Source organism: Amblyomma maculatum, chromosome 6 (assembly GCF_055883805.1).
Source record: "Amblyomma maculatum isolate TAMU_Amacu chromosome 6, ASM5588380v1, whole genome shotgun sequence".
In the NCBI taxonomy this organism is placed as follows: Eukaryota; Metazoa; Arthropoda; class Arachnida; order Ixodida; family Ixodidae; genus Amblyomma; species Amblyomma maculatum.
Genome location: NC_139349.1, coordinates 175,215,180 through 175,230,053, shown reverse-complemented (window position 1 = coordinate 175,230,053; position 14,874 = coordinate 175,215,180). Strand labels below are relative to the sequence as shown.

The window sequence follows — 14,874 nt, the reverse complement described above, 5'->3', positions numbered from 1 at the left end:
ATGGGTCTGATTGGCTGCGTAATTTTGAGGCGGATCATGTGAAGCGACCGCCCTCATGTCTTTGTTTTTCGTTGCTATGAAAAAGCGGCCATCAGACCCGGTTGAGCAGTTCTGTCCAGTCGAGCACAAGCTGGCGACTCCGTGCTCGGCACGTTATAGTTTTCCTCTGTGAGGGCTAAGCGGTTCTCTGGGTAAGATGTCTTGTGCTTGTGATGTACCCTTTTGCTAGGGCGGTGGCAACTCTGTGTGAGGCCACCTGTGTAAATTCAGTTGTCATTTGTGTATATAAACTGTAAATATATCTTCCCGTTTCGTTCAACTTCAAGGCTGCCTGACTTGTCATCTTACTTCATCAACCTGCCGAACACGAACTTAACATCACTGGCGCAGTACGACAGGGTTCGGCGACCAGCGACCACGAGCATCACCCAGAGTACCCAGGCCCTGGGAACCCACTAGGCAACAAACGTCCGCACGTCCAGCCAGAAGCAGCAAGGTGATCCAGGCCCCGAACCATAGACAGCGTTCTGGGGAAGGACTCCGACGAGGCTGCGGCACCAAGGGATGGAGGCTCCAACTCGCGACACCAGCACGGGTAAGCGGGATTTCTTACGCTTTGTTGAAGTGGCTATGGCTCAAGTGTAAAGTGGCGTATGGTTCTAACACGGAGCATGATGGCGAGCGTAGGTGAGAAAATGACAGGAGGAGATATAACAGGTGACAACGAGCAGTCGCAGCAAGCAACCACTCAACCTGTAGTAGGAGCGCTACGTGAAGTAGCGGAGACGTCAATATCCGATGCGGTTGCGATTCGCCGCATGGAACTAGATTTTTAGCTTGAAAAATTGAACATTCTTTCACAAGAAGGCCTAGAGTTATAAAAACTTGGGCTAAATCCAGCGGTTGCAATGACAATAGCGGGAAGCGGGCAGACATCTGTAAGGTCGGACATTGACGATCAGCGCCGAATGGGGCCCGATCCTGTCTCCCAATGTGCTAAAGTCCTTAAGGGACTGAAGTTGCCGTGTGACGCGGACGTGCCGTTAAGGTTCGAGGAAGTCGAGAATATTTTCACGTCGTACAAGGTGCCAAACGAAAGCCGTGTTCACTTAATCATGCCTGCACTAACTGAGCGTGTCAGGTACCTTCTCCGTAACCTCGGGGACGATGAGTGGGGCAGCTACAACTCGGTAAAAACAGCCGTTTTAAAGGAGCTGGAGCTTAGCCCCCTCAGAATACCTCGAACGCTTTGAGCGCGCGACGAAACGCCGCAATGAAACTTGGGCACAATTCGCTTCGCGCACTAAGACGTACTTTATGTACTACGTCCGGTCACGGGACGTAGAAACAAGGACGACCTGGTATCCTTGATCATTGCAGATCGCATTAAGGGTAGCTTGAGCCCCAAGGGCTTAGAATATGTGCGTCTTCGTCAGGAGGAGAGGTGGCTAAAACCGGATGAGATATCCGACGTTCTCCAGACGCTCGAACAGGCTAAGGGCAAGGGGCGCGCAGCAAAACAAATTGTCGTGTAAGCGGAAAAACCGAAGGGACCCCCGCAAGCGGCGAACAATGGTGGAAAACGGTCGATTCAGTGTTATGAGTGCCGCGAACCTGGCCACCGGGCCAAGGAATGCCCTCGCGCTTCGCAAAGCGCGCAGAAGGAGAAATGCGCTCGAGCTTAAAAGGTAGCTCTAGCCGACGTACAGGCATGCGAAACGCCGGCGTCAGTAACCTCGAAGACAACTCTGGTAGCAGAGATGAAAACGCCCCAGTCATTCGACGAGGTACGCAAATCGAAGCTGCAGCAGGTGGAGTTGAGTGCGCAGGGATACCGGCGACAAGTATTATTGATACCGGTAGCGAGATAACCGTGGTCAGGGAAAACCTTGTGCCAAGTATAGGTCGGGAGCCATCTGGCTTGATAAAGCTAGCTTCGGCTTTTGGCGAGACGGTTAACACAAAACTGGTCACTCTTGCGGTAAGCATCAGGCGGCCCACCGCACACATAGCAGGGCCCTAGGCTGTAGACGTTGTATGCGCGCTTTCTGATTAGCTGGCGGAGGGAGTAGATTGTTTTCTCTCCAGGGAGAACTGGGAACTGCTCTCGGAGATAGACAATCGTTACGAGGCACTTGTTACGAGTGAGACCCGTCCTCTGTCTGAAGCAGTTAACGCGTCCGTCACCATGGCGGAGCAGAGCACAAAGCTGAGCTCTACATCACACGAGGAGCAAGCAGCGGGGCCTGAGGCAGACAAACTAATACTGGAGAGCAGGGTGTAGCGACGGAACAGCCCTGTGAAGTAGACCGGGAAGAAAGCGAAAAGGAAGATGTAATCTCGACCCAGGGTGATGCGGACGAAGCCCTAAAACAGCGCCAGGTATTGAGATCCGACCAAGTATCAGACGAAACCCTAAAGAAAGCGTGGGCTGACGCAAAGGCAGGGAAGGCTGGCATGCTTGTTTCAAACGGCTTGTTGTATCACTGGGACTCAATCTCCAGTAGCAAAGTCAAGCAGCTCATGCTCCCTTTTAGCAGGCGCGAAGAGCTACTCTCCCTTGCGCATGAGTCCCTTTGGGGAGGCCATTTGGGGTCAAGGAAGACAAATATTAGAATTAAGTACAGCTTTTTCTGGCCAGGCTTAAAAGGGGACGTAACGCGACACTGTAGGACATGTCACGGCTGTCAGGTCCACTCAGACAGGCAATTTAAAGACAGTGTTCGCATCACACCTCTCACCAGACCCGACCATCCGTTTCAGGTCGTAAATGTCGATATAATCGGGCCGCTCGATGTTCCGTCAGGCAGGGGTCCTAGGTACGCTCTCTGCCTCGTTGACTTGTGCACGCGGTGGCCGGAGGTAGTCTGTTTGAGATCCCTGACCGCTAGGCCAACATGCTACGCCTTGCTTACAATTTTTATCCGTACGGGCATACCCGAGATAGTCCGTTCTAATCAGCGAACGAACTTCATGGCGCAGTTAACGCGTGAGATGTTAGCTAGACTGGGATGCGCGCCGAGCTGTTCAACTCCTGTGCACCCGGAGAGCAACGGGACAATGGAAAAATGGAATCGCGTTTTGAAGAACATGTTGTTTCATGTTATTTAGAAAGATCCCAAGAACTGGGATAGACTGGCCCCGTTCGTTCTGTGGGCGAACAGGGAAGTCCCCCATGACACTGCAGGCGTGGCGCCGTTCCGGCACTTATTCGGTAGGAACCCTATCGGACCGCTAGCAATTCTGCAGCGAACATGGACAGGCCAGCAACCCCTCCCGAACATACTCAGGGAAGAGCCCGCGAAGTATTTGCGACAGCTACGCGAGAAGGTACAAGTAAAAGCAGAAGTAGTGGGTTTGACGGCGAGCGCACGAAGGGAAGTTACGCGCAGGCATATAACAGGCGCGCGCGAAGCAAGACGTTTGTCGTCGGAGACCAGGTGTTGCTCTTTGACACAGACCCTGGTAATAAAATGGCCCCAAAATTGCTCGGTCCATTTGTCGTAACCGCGCGAGAGAGGTAGAACTTGTACAGAATCGACAGGAGAGAGAAGGCTACAGCGGTAGTGCATGCGAACAGGCTGCGACCCTACTACCCACGTGTCAGCCATGTCGGAATAGTTTTCGAAGGAGACGAGGAGTTTGGTGAAATCGAGTACACCCCTCAGTGTGTGCCTGAGAGACGTGGTGGTTGTCCCATAAATGCGGAGAAACTCGCGCACTTACCTATTCAGAACCGCCTCGAGATCTCGGAGGTGTTTGCCGCTTACGCTGATTTGTTCAGCGAGACGCCGGGTATCGAAGGGGTTGGTGCACATAAGATAGAGCTGCACGAAGGGCACTAGCTCAAACGCACTTTCCCATATCGCGTGCCGGAGTTATTAAGGAGTGAGGTGAGCCGCCAGGTAAACGAGTTGCTAGACCTCGGGCTGGTGTATCCGGTGGAAAGCGAGTGCGCCCATCCCGTTGTATGCGTGGGTAAGAAGGATGAATCTGTGCACATGTGTGTTGACTATCGCGCTCTAAACGCTGCGACGCGCACGGATGCCTTTCCAGTGACCCCCTAAAGAGCTAATCATGAGGGTGGACCGTACTAGGTATCCCTACTGAAAACTCCTGTATAAATTTGTACAGGAAATCGTATACAGGTTTATTGTACAGGATTTGGGACACAGGATTGTGGGCTATTTCAGGAAATTCCTGTACTGCAATGGAAAGTCCGGAATGAAACCGCGCGGAGCTCTGATACCGGAATGGCCTATATGGTTGATGGCCCTCGTTTCCGGAAAGAAACGCGTCGCCAGGCTGGAAAAAGCATGCAAGAATATAAAATAACACGACTGCATTTTAAAAAAAATTAAAACTCTTATCGCTTTGTCTAAAATCGAACTTCGGCCTTCTTGGTCTTGAGACGGGCAACTTAACCACTACTCCTTGTTTTTCAGCATGGTATTTATTACATGCTTTTAAACTCAGCATACAGTTGTATACATTATTTACAGAGTAATCAGCCTGTAGGCGAAAAGTCCAATTGGAACATACAACACAACACGACACAACTAGAATACGACTTAACACAACTTCACTAAAACGGTGGCAAGGAAAGACAACACATCAACAATAGCATCCAGTCCGGTTGATAGTCACTATCTTCGTAAGTATCTCTAAGCTGGTGTACCATCTGGCCGAAATGAGTAGCGGGGGAGACTAGAGGTTCAGCATTCCGATCCAACATACGCGTTTTCCACAGGCTGTGTAGTCCAAGGAGGAAAATCATGTCAAAGGGTTCGTGGTCATGTACTGTGGTTATCAAGTAACGCACACTATGGGAATTCAAAATAAAGTCTTTCTTCAATGTTCATTGCAGAACGTCCCAAATTAATATTGCATCTTTGCAGGCAATAAAACAGTGTTCGATGGTTTCAGGTGTGTCACATAAACGGCAATTAACAGAAGAAACGAAAATATTTTTTTTCTGAAGCCACACTTTAACAGGCGAAACCTCGGCATGACGTTTAAAGAAAAACGTTTTAGTAGAAGGCGAGATCGGCATTTTGCGCACCCTTTTTAACACATCATGCCCCATATAATTAGAATAGAGTGAACGATATAAAGTAGGCGGGAACAACATAGATATCAAATCTTGGTATAAATTTTTCCGTGAAACAGAGAATAAGTGCTCATAAGAGAAGCGAACTGCCAGAAAACGCACTGAATCTCAAACTTCTTTCATAAAACCAAATAATAAGGGCCGATCGGTAAAATTGAAAGAGACCACTAAGTTTGGAAGAAGGTTAACTAGGTTAGTTTGCAGGGATGCTCTGGTAATTGGATGGGAGCTATTACGTAAAACGAAGAAACGAGCAACTAACTGCCTGACATAGATATGTGTCAAACATAGTCCGCCAGCAGAAACAGGCCTGAATAAGTTATTGCGCCGCATAGGCTCAAAACTGGACGACCATATGAACGTGGCAAACGTTCGGTGAAAACTATGGATGTAATTCCTCACGCAATGAAGTACCTGTAAAACGTAATAAAGTTTTGTAGCCTGTGTTCGGGCAAAAATTGATAGGCGGTGCGGAACAAAAGTCCGAGCATAGCTTTTGAGTGCCGTGACCCGCTCTTTCCAGTAACGTCCACTAAACTTGAATGCATGGAGGGGAACTCCAAGGTATTTAGGGGGAATACGAGACCATTCAATTCAAGCATAATGAGTCGGCATTGCTCCCCATGAACCGAACCACAGACCCGAACTTTTAGACTTATTAATTTGAGTGCCAGATACAATGCCAAACTGCTCTATGGTGGTTATAATTTTGTCGATGCTAGGTCTGTCTGCGCAGAAAAACTCCAAATCGTCGGCGTACGCAAGGACTTTGACTTCATTACTGAAGGCAACATAACCCCGGATACTGTGGTTTTGCAATACACTCAAACAAAGTGGCTCTAGGTAGAGGGCGAAGAGGAGCGGTGACATAGGACAGCCCTGCTTCACGGATGATCGAATTGGCACAGGCTCTGAGAGGTGACCATTAACAATCAAGAGAGTGGAACAGTTGTCGTAACAAAGTTGCACCCCTTTAAGTACAGTTGATCCAACATTTGCACGCTCGAAAAGAGAAAATAGAAACGAATGCCGGACACGATCAAATGCCTTCGCAAGGTCAGTCTGGAGTAGAGCAAGCTGTTCATAAGAGCCAGAGCAAGATTCGAGAATTGTACGTGCAATATGTATGCTATTTTGAATGGAGCGTCCCCTCAAGCCACACGTCTGATGAGGGCCAATGAGAACCGTCATGGCATATTGTAATCGATTTGATAGTACTTTCGCAAAAATTTTGTAGTCCACATTTGCCAACGTGATTGGCCTGTAGCCATCTACTGAGAGCAATTTTTCTTTATCCGTACTCTTTGGAATTAAGACTGTGATTCCTAGTAAAGGACTGAGGAAGGACCCCCATATTAAAACTTAAAGCGAAGATCTGCAGCAAGACAGGACTCAGCGAAGATTTAAAAGTTTTGTAAAACTAGCACGATATGCCATCAGGGCCAGGTGTTTTAGAGAGGGTAATTGGTCAATCGCGTGTTCTATTTCTTCCAACGTGAAAGGACCATTGATAAGAGCACAGTCTTCATCTGATAAAGGCGTTATAAGAGCTTTAAAGTTAGCTAGTAGATCCGAATTAGAAGTAGCAGAAGCGTCACTGAAAAGTGTCGTGTAATAGATCGCAAACACAGAGTTGATGTCACACGTTTTCGTTACTAGGGTGCCATTGGACATCATTCCCGGTATCAATTTGGCAGTAGCATTACGGTGCTCATCAAGCAGAGCTTGTGGCGTAGGGGTTTCAGAGTGCAAATCACGATTTGTACGAGATCGAACTCGGGCACCCCTGTATCTTTCAGCGTCCTGTTTTGTAGGTCACACTTTACCTTAGTGATTTCGTCTAAATATACTCCAGGTGCCTCACATTCTAATTCATAGAGGCTATACAAACTCTTATGCAATGTCCTTTCTTGAAATTTCCTGTAAAATGACCTAACAGACCCAATTTCAATAGCTGTCGCTCGCACCTCTTGTTTAAACAGCTCCCATGCAGCAAATATTGGCATGGCACCTGTCAAACACACTTGTAGCTTGGAGCGTATCCAAAAGACAATCTCCTGATCATTTACAAGTGAAGAATTTAGCTTCCAAAGCTCTCATTGCGGCCTAAATTTTGAACAGTAAGTTCTCCCAAACCGAGCGACCAGCATACAATGATCTGAAAAGGAAACCGGTACAGTTTCACACAACAAATCACGGGAAACCAGCGTGGAAGAAACATAAATCCTCTCTAGGCGCACGTTGGACCTCCCTTGGACGTGCGTGAATAGTGTAGTTGCATGACATGAGGGCCCTGTATCAATGAGTCCTCAGTCATCTATAACACGCGACAACACTTCACCACTTCTGTCTCTGTGTACACTAGGCCCAGCACGATCATTCAGGTAACATACACAATGAAAGTCTCCCATTAGCACAACACTCTTATCACAATCTAGGAGGTTAGCCATGGTTTCAAACATATCAACAGGCTCAGCTGCACTATTAAACGCATAAAAATTGATAAGTCTCCATGGCTTCCCGTGGAGCAAAAAATCACAGCGTATTAGCCGCCCTTCAGAGTCAGTATAGTAAGATAACGCAGAATAAGGGAGAGCCTTTCGCAGAAACAAGAAGCAACCCGCCGAAAAACCAATAGCATGCGTCACAATAACATTGTAAGCAGACAAAAAGGGTACTAGTGCCCTCTCTGTAGCCTGCTCACTCTCAATCTTCGTTTCCTGGACGGCGACAAAATCAAGCCGCCTGCTGCTGAAAAGTCGACGAAGTTGCACCTGCTACTGATGAGACCTAAGGCCTCTCACATTCAGAGTTGCAAACACTAGCTCCTCAGAGGTCGTCATGGTGACCACACAAGTGCTAACTAGGCTTGCATTTGTCTCTCCGGAGACGGCGACGTCGCCTCCGGACCTCCACCACAACTGCGGGAACGCGAACGTTGGCACTTCCCCTTTTGTTTCGACGTGCGCCGGCGGCGGCAATGCTTCACACTTACCAGATCATCTTCACTCGAGTCAGATGCGCATTTTCCCCGGCGCTTATGAAGATGCTCTTCAACAGGAGGGACGGCCTCAGTGGCTGGAGTAACCGGGGCGGTATCTTTGGCAGGATTAGAACAGGTGGCAGTCTCCATATCATGTGCCGTATTCGGCGTCTCATATCGAAGCAGCATCTCACTTTCCTTGGAGTCACCTTGAGGAACAACCGTTGTATTAGCTGTGGTAACCGTGTCCACAGTAGCAGCTGAAAGGACACCAGCCGCGTCAAGCACTTCTGCGGCGTCCATAATAGGCTCTTGTAGAGCGTCGTCCGGTGGCCACACACGATGCCGCAGCTTGTCCGCATAGGTAACGATGCACTCTTCTGCGGTGTGACCGAAGCGTCGGCAGTCCTTACAACGCGGCGTACGGCAGTGCCTACGAATGTGGCCAACATGGTTGCATCGGAGGCATACTGGTGGCCTGCCTAGTATTACAACAAGGCTCTGTATACCACAAATAGTCAGTACATATGTGGAACGTCGCCAACGCCGACTCCTTCAGCGAGAGACACAACAACATCCCGGTTCAGCGCTCTCAAATCTTCAATTTCCGCCACTTTCCAATTTTCTGTCGAAATCGAAGTCACCTTCCCATAGGCCTGTAGTGCCTCACGTATGAAGGCGTCTTCCAAGCGTTCGGGAAGCCACAGAAGCTTCAGTTTCACCACTTTTGATTCTGGGTCCACGACGACACAACGGCGGCCCTTAACAACGAGATCACCGCAAGCTACCAATTTTTCTTTCGATTGTGCCGATTTGCAGGCGACCACCCATACATGGGACATTTGAGATTGGCCAATTAAACTAATTTCCTTGAGGTCCACAACATTCCGAAGGGAGTCTCTGAAGTCTTGTGCCCGGTACGGGCGTCCAGCAAGGTCTGCATGCAAGAAAACGGAATCAGCGACCAGTTTATCAGTTGGGAGACGTGGCAAAACAATCCGGTATTCATTACTGCTGGCATTAGCCTGAGCAGTACCTCGGCCAGAGGCCGATTGAAGCCTTTGAGTGGAAAGCATCTAAAAACGCAACCGTTTGGAACAGCATCCTCGGCGCCACTCACCACTACTCCACGGCGAGATATACTGAATAACCACTGCTACTCCACGGCGAGATATAGTATCAGTGGTTATTATTCAGTATATGTAGCTTATTGTGTGCTCTTTCGTACTTTGTACATTTTCCTTGGCTGTAGAATTTGTGGCCGTAATTCTCCAATCGGCCTTTAAACACGCTGAATCTTTTTCCAGGCTATCACGAGGGTTTACAAATGCTCTGTATCTTTATAATGCGTCGCTTTATTGCAGGTAAACCTCAAGGTATCATAATTTACTGGTGCTGATGTGTTTTTCATCATCTACGAACGCTTGTAAGTTTTTCTGCATACAGGGATATCCGGTGCACTAATACTTGTAATACTGGGCGTTTTAGCTTCACGTGCTACCAGCGGAGCCAAGACGTCACTGAATACACTTCCGACTGAGCGGTCTCAATATCTAAACATTCGAGAATTCGTCGCCCGGTGTGCGGCTACCTGCGCATCTTTCGATGGTAAGCGATGTGTGTTTATTTTTTCTCGAGCAGTTTTTGTCATCGCTAGCGAAACGATACGTTCGTGCTTCCACTTTCGCGTTGAAGGCGGCAGATCTTTAGTCGCAGATATGAAGACGCACCGCAAGACCGTACGAGCTGCAGCGACTGTTGTACGCGCAAAAGCGACGCGATGCGCATGTATGCTTGCTAGCGCACACTTCGAAGGGCTTCGTATTTTCGAGGTATTTGTTAAACGAAGCCTGCTGCTTATGTACAGAATACTTGTATAATATGTTTGGTATTATGCTTATTCTGTGCGCTCGCGCGTCCGGCATCGCCATTCTGGTTGAGCTTCGTTCAGAAGCGGAAATACTCTGCCCGGTATAGTTCCAGAAATGGCGTGTTCGTCCGGTTTCTGGTTAATTTATACAGGTTGAACCGAAAGGAAACCGCGTGGAGCTCTCATTCCGGAAATTCCTATATGGTGCGTGGCTCTTGTTTCAGAAAAAAAAATCTGGACGCCAGGCTGGAAAAAGCATGTAGAGCTATAAAATAAGATGACTATGTAAGGTGTTTATAGGAGTACCAAGACCGCAAGAAACGTCCGCAAACCAAAGCGACGGGGGTAGCGTTCTAATCAAGAGGGCGGTGCCAACAAGGCTCCGGCTCCACTTCGTCTACCTCTTCGGGTTGGCGCGCGAGCTGATGGCGATCGGGATTACTACAATACCCCCCGGCGGAAAAGGAGCCATCCTGGCGACTCATGGTGAGGAAAGGGTAGGGGGATCATAATACGGCTTGAGGCGGTCGACATGTACAGTTTCTCGGCCGCGGCGGCGATGATCTGGAGATGGGTTCAAGGGCTCTACTACGTAATTGACGGGAGAAGATTGTTCGAGAATGCGGTAAGGTCCATGATAGCGCGATACGAGTTTGGATGAGAGGCCGGGTGCAGAGGAAGGCACCCAGAGCCAAACGAGGGCACCTGAGGGATATGAAGGCGCTGGATTTGTAGGGTCCCGGTTATGCTTTTTTTGAGCCTGGTTCTCCGTTGTGAAGGAGCGCGCCAATTGTCGGCATTCTTCGGCAAATGTGTGCGCTTCAGACAGTAGAGTGGTCTCTGAAGCGTCGGGTTGGTAGGGCAGGATAGTATCCATGGTGGACGTGGGTTCACGACCATATAAAAGAAAGAAGGGGGAGAACCCAGTCGTAGTCTGCGTAGCCGTATTGTAGGCGTACGTTACGAAAGGCAGCACTTGGTCCCAATTAGAGTGAGCGCTATCAACGTACATGGCTAGCATGTCACTAAGAGTGCGATTAAATCGCTCAGTCATGCCGTTCGTTTGGGGGTGATACGCTGTGGTGCTCCGGTGAATGATCTGGCACTGTTTGAGGAGGGCTTCGACAGTGTCGGAAAGAAACGCACGTCCGCGGTCACTGATCAATTCTTTCGGTGCGCCGTGACGAAGAACGAGGCGATGCAGAATGAACGAAGCAACATCCCGTGCAGTGGCAGACTGCAAGGCCGATGTTTCCACGTAACGGGTTAGGTGGTCAACGGCTACGATGACCCAGCGGTTGTTAGCCGACGTGGTCGGAAGCGGGCCATACAGATCGATACCGACACGGTCAAAAGGGCGGCTGGGGCAAGGCAATGGCTGCAACGGAGCGGCTGGCTGAGGGGATGGATTCTTGCGACGTTGGCAGGCGGTACAGGATCGGATATACTGACGAATGAAGCGGTACATGCCGCGCCAGTAATATCTCATACGCAGTCGAGAATAGGTTTTCATGACACCTGCATGGCCGCATTGGGGATCGGCGTGGAAAGAGGCGCAGATTTCGGCACGGAGATGTCGCGGAATCACGAGATGCCACTTTCGCCCTGTAGGATGGTAATTGCGGCGGTATAAAAGTCCATCACGAGTGGCGAAGTGGTGGGCCTGACGACGAAGTGCACGTGACGGAGACAGCTCTGTGGGCATAGACAGGAATGTTAAGAGGAAGGATATCCATGGATCCTTCTGCTGCTCAGATTTCATGTTGGTAATGTTGAGCGGCGACATATCGTAGGCACAAACGAAGCCAGCCGTCGAGTCGTTAGGAAGCGGTGAACGGGAAAGGGCATCAGCGTCGGTGTGCTTGCGTCCAGATCGATAGATGACGTGGATATCGTACTCCTGAAGACGTAACGCCCAGCGGGCGAGGCGGCCAGAGGGGTCTTTGAGGGAGGATAGCCAACAGAGCGCGTGGTGGTCGGTAACAACGTAGAATGGGCGACCGTAAATATAAGGACGAAACTTGGTAATGGCCCATATGATGGCCAGACACTCCTTTTCGGTGACAGAATAGTTCGATTCCGCTTTCGTGAGGGTGCGACTAGCGTACGCGACGACATACTCGGAATATCCAGGTTTCCGTTGAGCAAGAACAGCGCCCAGACCTACGCCGCTTGCATCAGTGTGTATTTCGGTCGAGCAGGCAGGGTCAAAATGGCGGAGTATAGGGGGAGAGACCAGTAGACGGCGTAGTGTACTGAACGCAGCATCACAGGCTGGTGACCAAGAGGAGAGGTTTGGGCCTCCGGCGAGAAGTTGCGTTAAAGGGGCGATGATACTGGCGAAGTTTCGGATAAAACGGCGGAAATACGAACATAGACCGATAAAACTTCGAAGTTCTTTCAAGGTTGTGGGCTTGGGGAAGTCTGCGACGGCACGAAGTTTGGTAGGATCCGGTAGAACGCCATCCTTGGATATGACATGACCAAGTATTGTGAGCTTGGTAGCGGCAAAGTGACATTTCTTCAAGTTGAGCTGTAGGCCGGCTTCAGTTAGGCACGTAAGGACACGCTGAAGGCGCAGAAGGTGGGAAGGGAAATCTTTCGAGAAAACGACAATGTCATCTAGATAACAAAGACACGTTTCCCATTTGAGCCCACTGAGAATGCTATCCATCATTCTCTCGAAGGTGGCGGGGGCGTTGCACAGTCCGAACGGCATCACATTGAATTCATACAATCCATCGGGAGTGATGAAGGCTGTTTTCGGGCGGTCAGCGGATGCCATCGGTACTTGCCAATAGCCAGAGCGCAAATCAAGCGATGAAAAGAACTCCGCTCCTTGCAAACAATCTAGCGCGTCGTCAATTCGTGGTAGTGGGTAAACATCTCTGCGGGTTATCTTATTCAGACGCCGGTAGTCCACACAGAAGCGGATCGTGCCATCTTTCTTCGTCACCAACACTACGGGGGAGGCCCAAGGGCTATGAGATGGTCGTATGATGCCCCGTTGAAGCATATCGGCGACATTGTCACGAATGACGCGGCGCTCAGTGGGCGACACGCGATATGGTCGCTGCCGCAGGGGAGCATGAGGACCAGTGTCGATTGCATGAGAAACGGTCAAGGCGCGGCCCAAGGAAGGCTGGGACACGTCAAAAGATGCACTGAAGCGCTGAAGGAGGGCGACGATTTGGTCCCGTTGGGCGGACGTAAGGTCGGTCGCGATAGCTCGATGAAGGGCGTCGACAGGAAGCTCATCACTCGTAGCAGCAGAAGACGTCAGGGCAGCGACTTGAGGAAAAACTTCAGGTTCGGAGAACATGTAAGTGCGATCAGGGTCCAGCTCTTCAATGTAGCCGAGGCACTCCCCGCGAAGAACAGCCGTTGGGCAGGGAAAAGGGTTGGAAGCATAGATGACACAGCTGCCATCAGAAATTGTTAGAACGGCGAAAGGAAGAAGGAGGCGGTTATGGTGGGCGGAGGCGAGTTTGGGCGTAAAGAGAACAGGACTAGGGAGGGCGAATGTCGAAATAAGGGGAACGAGAACAGAAGAAAAGGGAGGAATGTCGGTGTCTGCAGCTACAAGGAGTTTAGCAGGGCGCACAGGCGGGTCACACAGGGAAACATTACACACAGGGGAAAGCTCAACTTCAGCACGGGCACAATCAATCACAGCACTGTGAGTTGACAGAAAGTCGTAGCCGAGGATGATGTCGTGGGAGCAGTCGTAAAGCACCACCATCTCGACGAGATACGTAATGTCTTTGATGCAAACTCGTACCGTGCACGCTGCCACAGGGGTGATGCGCTCTGAACTGGCCGTACGAAGCGAAAAGGCAGAAAGCGGTGTCGTGACCTTGCGAATTTTGCGGCGAAGGGCATCACTAATTACGGAAACAGCAGCACCTGTATCCACCAGCGCAAGAACGGGAAAACCTTCTACGAACACTTCAATGACGTTGGCGGGAGAAGGCGGAGGACTTAACGAGTTCGTCAAACGCGCAGTTCTTGCCTCCGGAACTGCGGCATTCAGTTTTCCCCTTGCGTAGGGCCCTGTCGCCGGACCATTGGCGAAATGGAACGTCGGCGAGGCGAAGGCGAACGGCGTGTCGAGTACTGAGCCCGAGGTGGAGACGATCCAGAAGAGACGTTGCTCAAGGGCGGCTCGGGATCGTAGTGGTATTGACGGACTGTGTTCTCAGGATGAAGCGGGCGCTGACGGCAAAGGCGAGCGACGGGACCCGGGAGCCCACAAGCATAGCAAATTGGGCGATTGTCGGCGGTTCGCCATGGGTTCGTAATGCGGCGTCGCGGTCGAGGGATCTGAGACTGAGGGGCCATGAAATGAGGTGGAGCATAAAATGTAGGGCCGTTCTGGTACGACGATGTTGGAAGCGGACCGCGCGTTCCAGCGGTTACTTGAGCGTAAGTGAGTGGTGCTTGCACAGGAGCGATGGGAACACTAGAAGGCAGCGCTTCGGCGACTTTCTCCTCGATAACTTGGCTGATAGCCGGCGAGATGGATGGCGCGTTGGCCGGCGCTAATTGTGAAGTGCAGACGGTCGGCTGAACTGGGTGGAGGAGGGACAGCTGGCGTGCAACTTCTTCGCGGATGAAGTCTTTGATATTCTGCATAAATTGAGACTGTTCCGCAGACGGCGTAGCCAGTGCCAAGCCAGCAATGCCGGCAGGTGTGGCAGCCCGCCGCGTAGAAGCGCGTTGCTTTCGTAGCTCGTCAAACCTCTGGCACAGTGTTATAATGTCGGATACGGAAGTAGGGTCTCTGGCCGACATCATGTAGTACGCATCATCAGTGAGACCTTTTAGAACATGTGTGACTCTTTCGGGCTGGGGCATGGACGGATTGACCCGCTTGCAGAGGTCAACCACGTCCTCAATGTAGCTAGTAAA

General features: G+C 50.4%; 2 pseudogenes; both read right to left on the bottom strand.

Annotated features, from left to right (window-relative positions):
- Positions 1 to 4,585: 4,585 nt before the first annotated feature.
- LOC146187450 (uncharacterized) lies at positions 4,586 to 5,980 on the bottom strand (annotated as a pseudogene).
- Positions 5,981 to 6,435: 455 nt separating this feature from the next.
- Positions 6,436 to 9,169, bottom strand: LOC146187449 (uncharacterized; annotated as a pseudogene).
- Between the last annotated feature and the right edge of the window lie 5,705 nt (positions 9,170 to 14,874).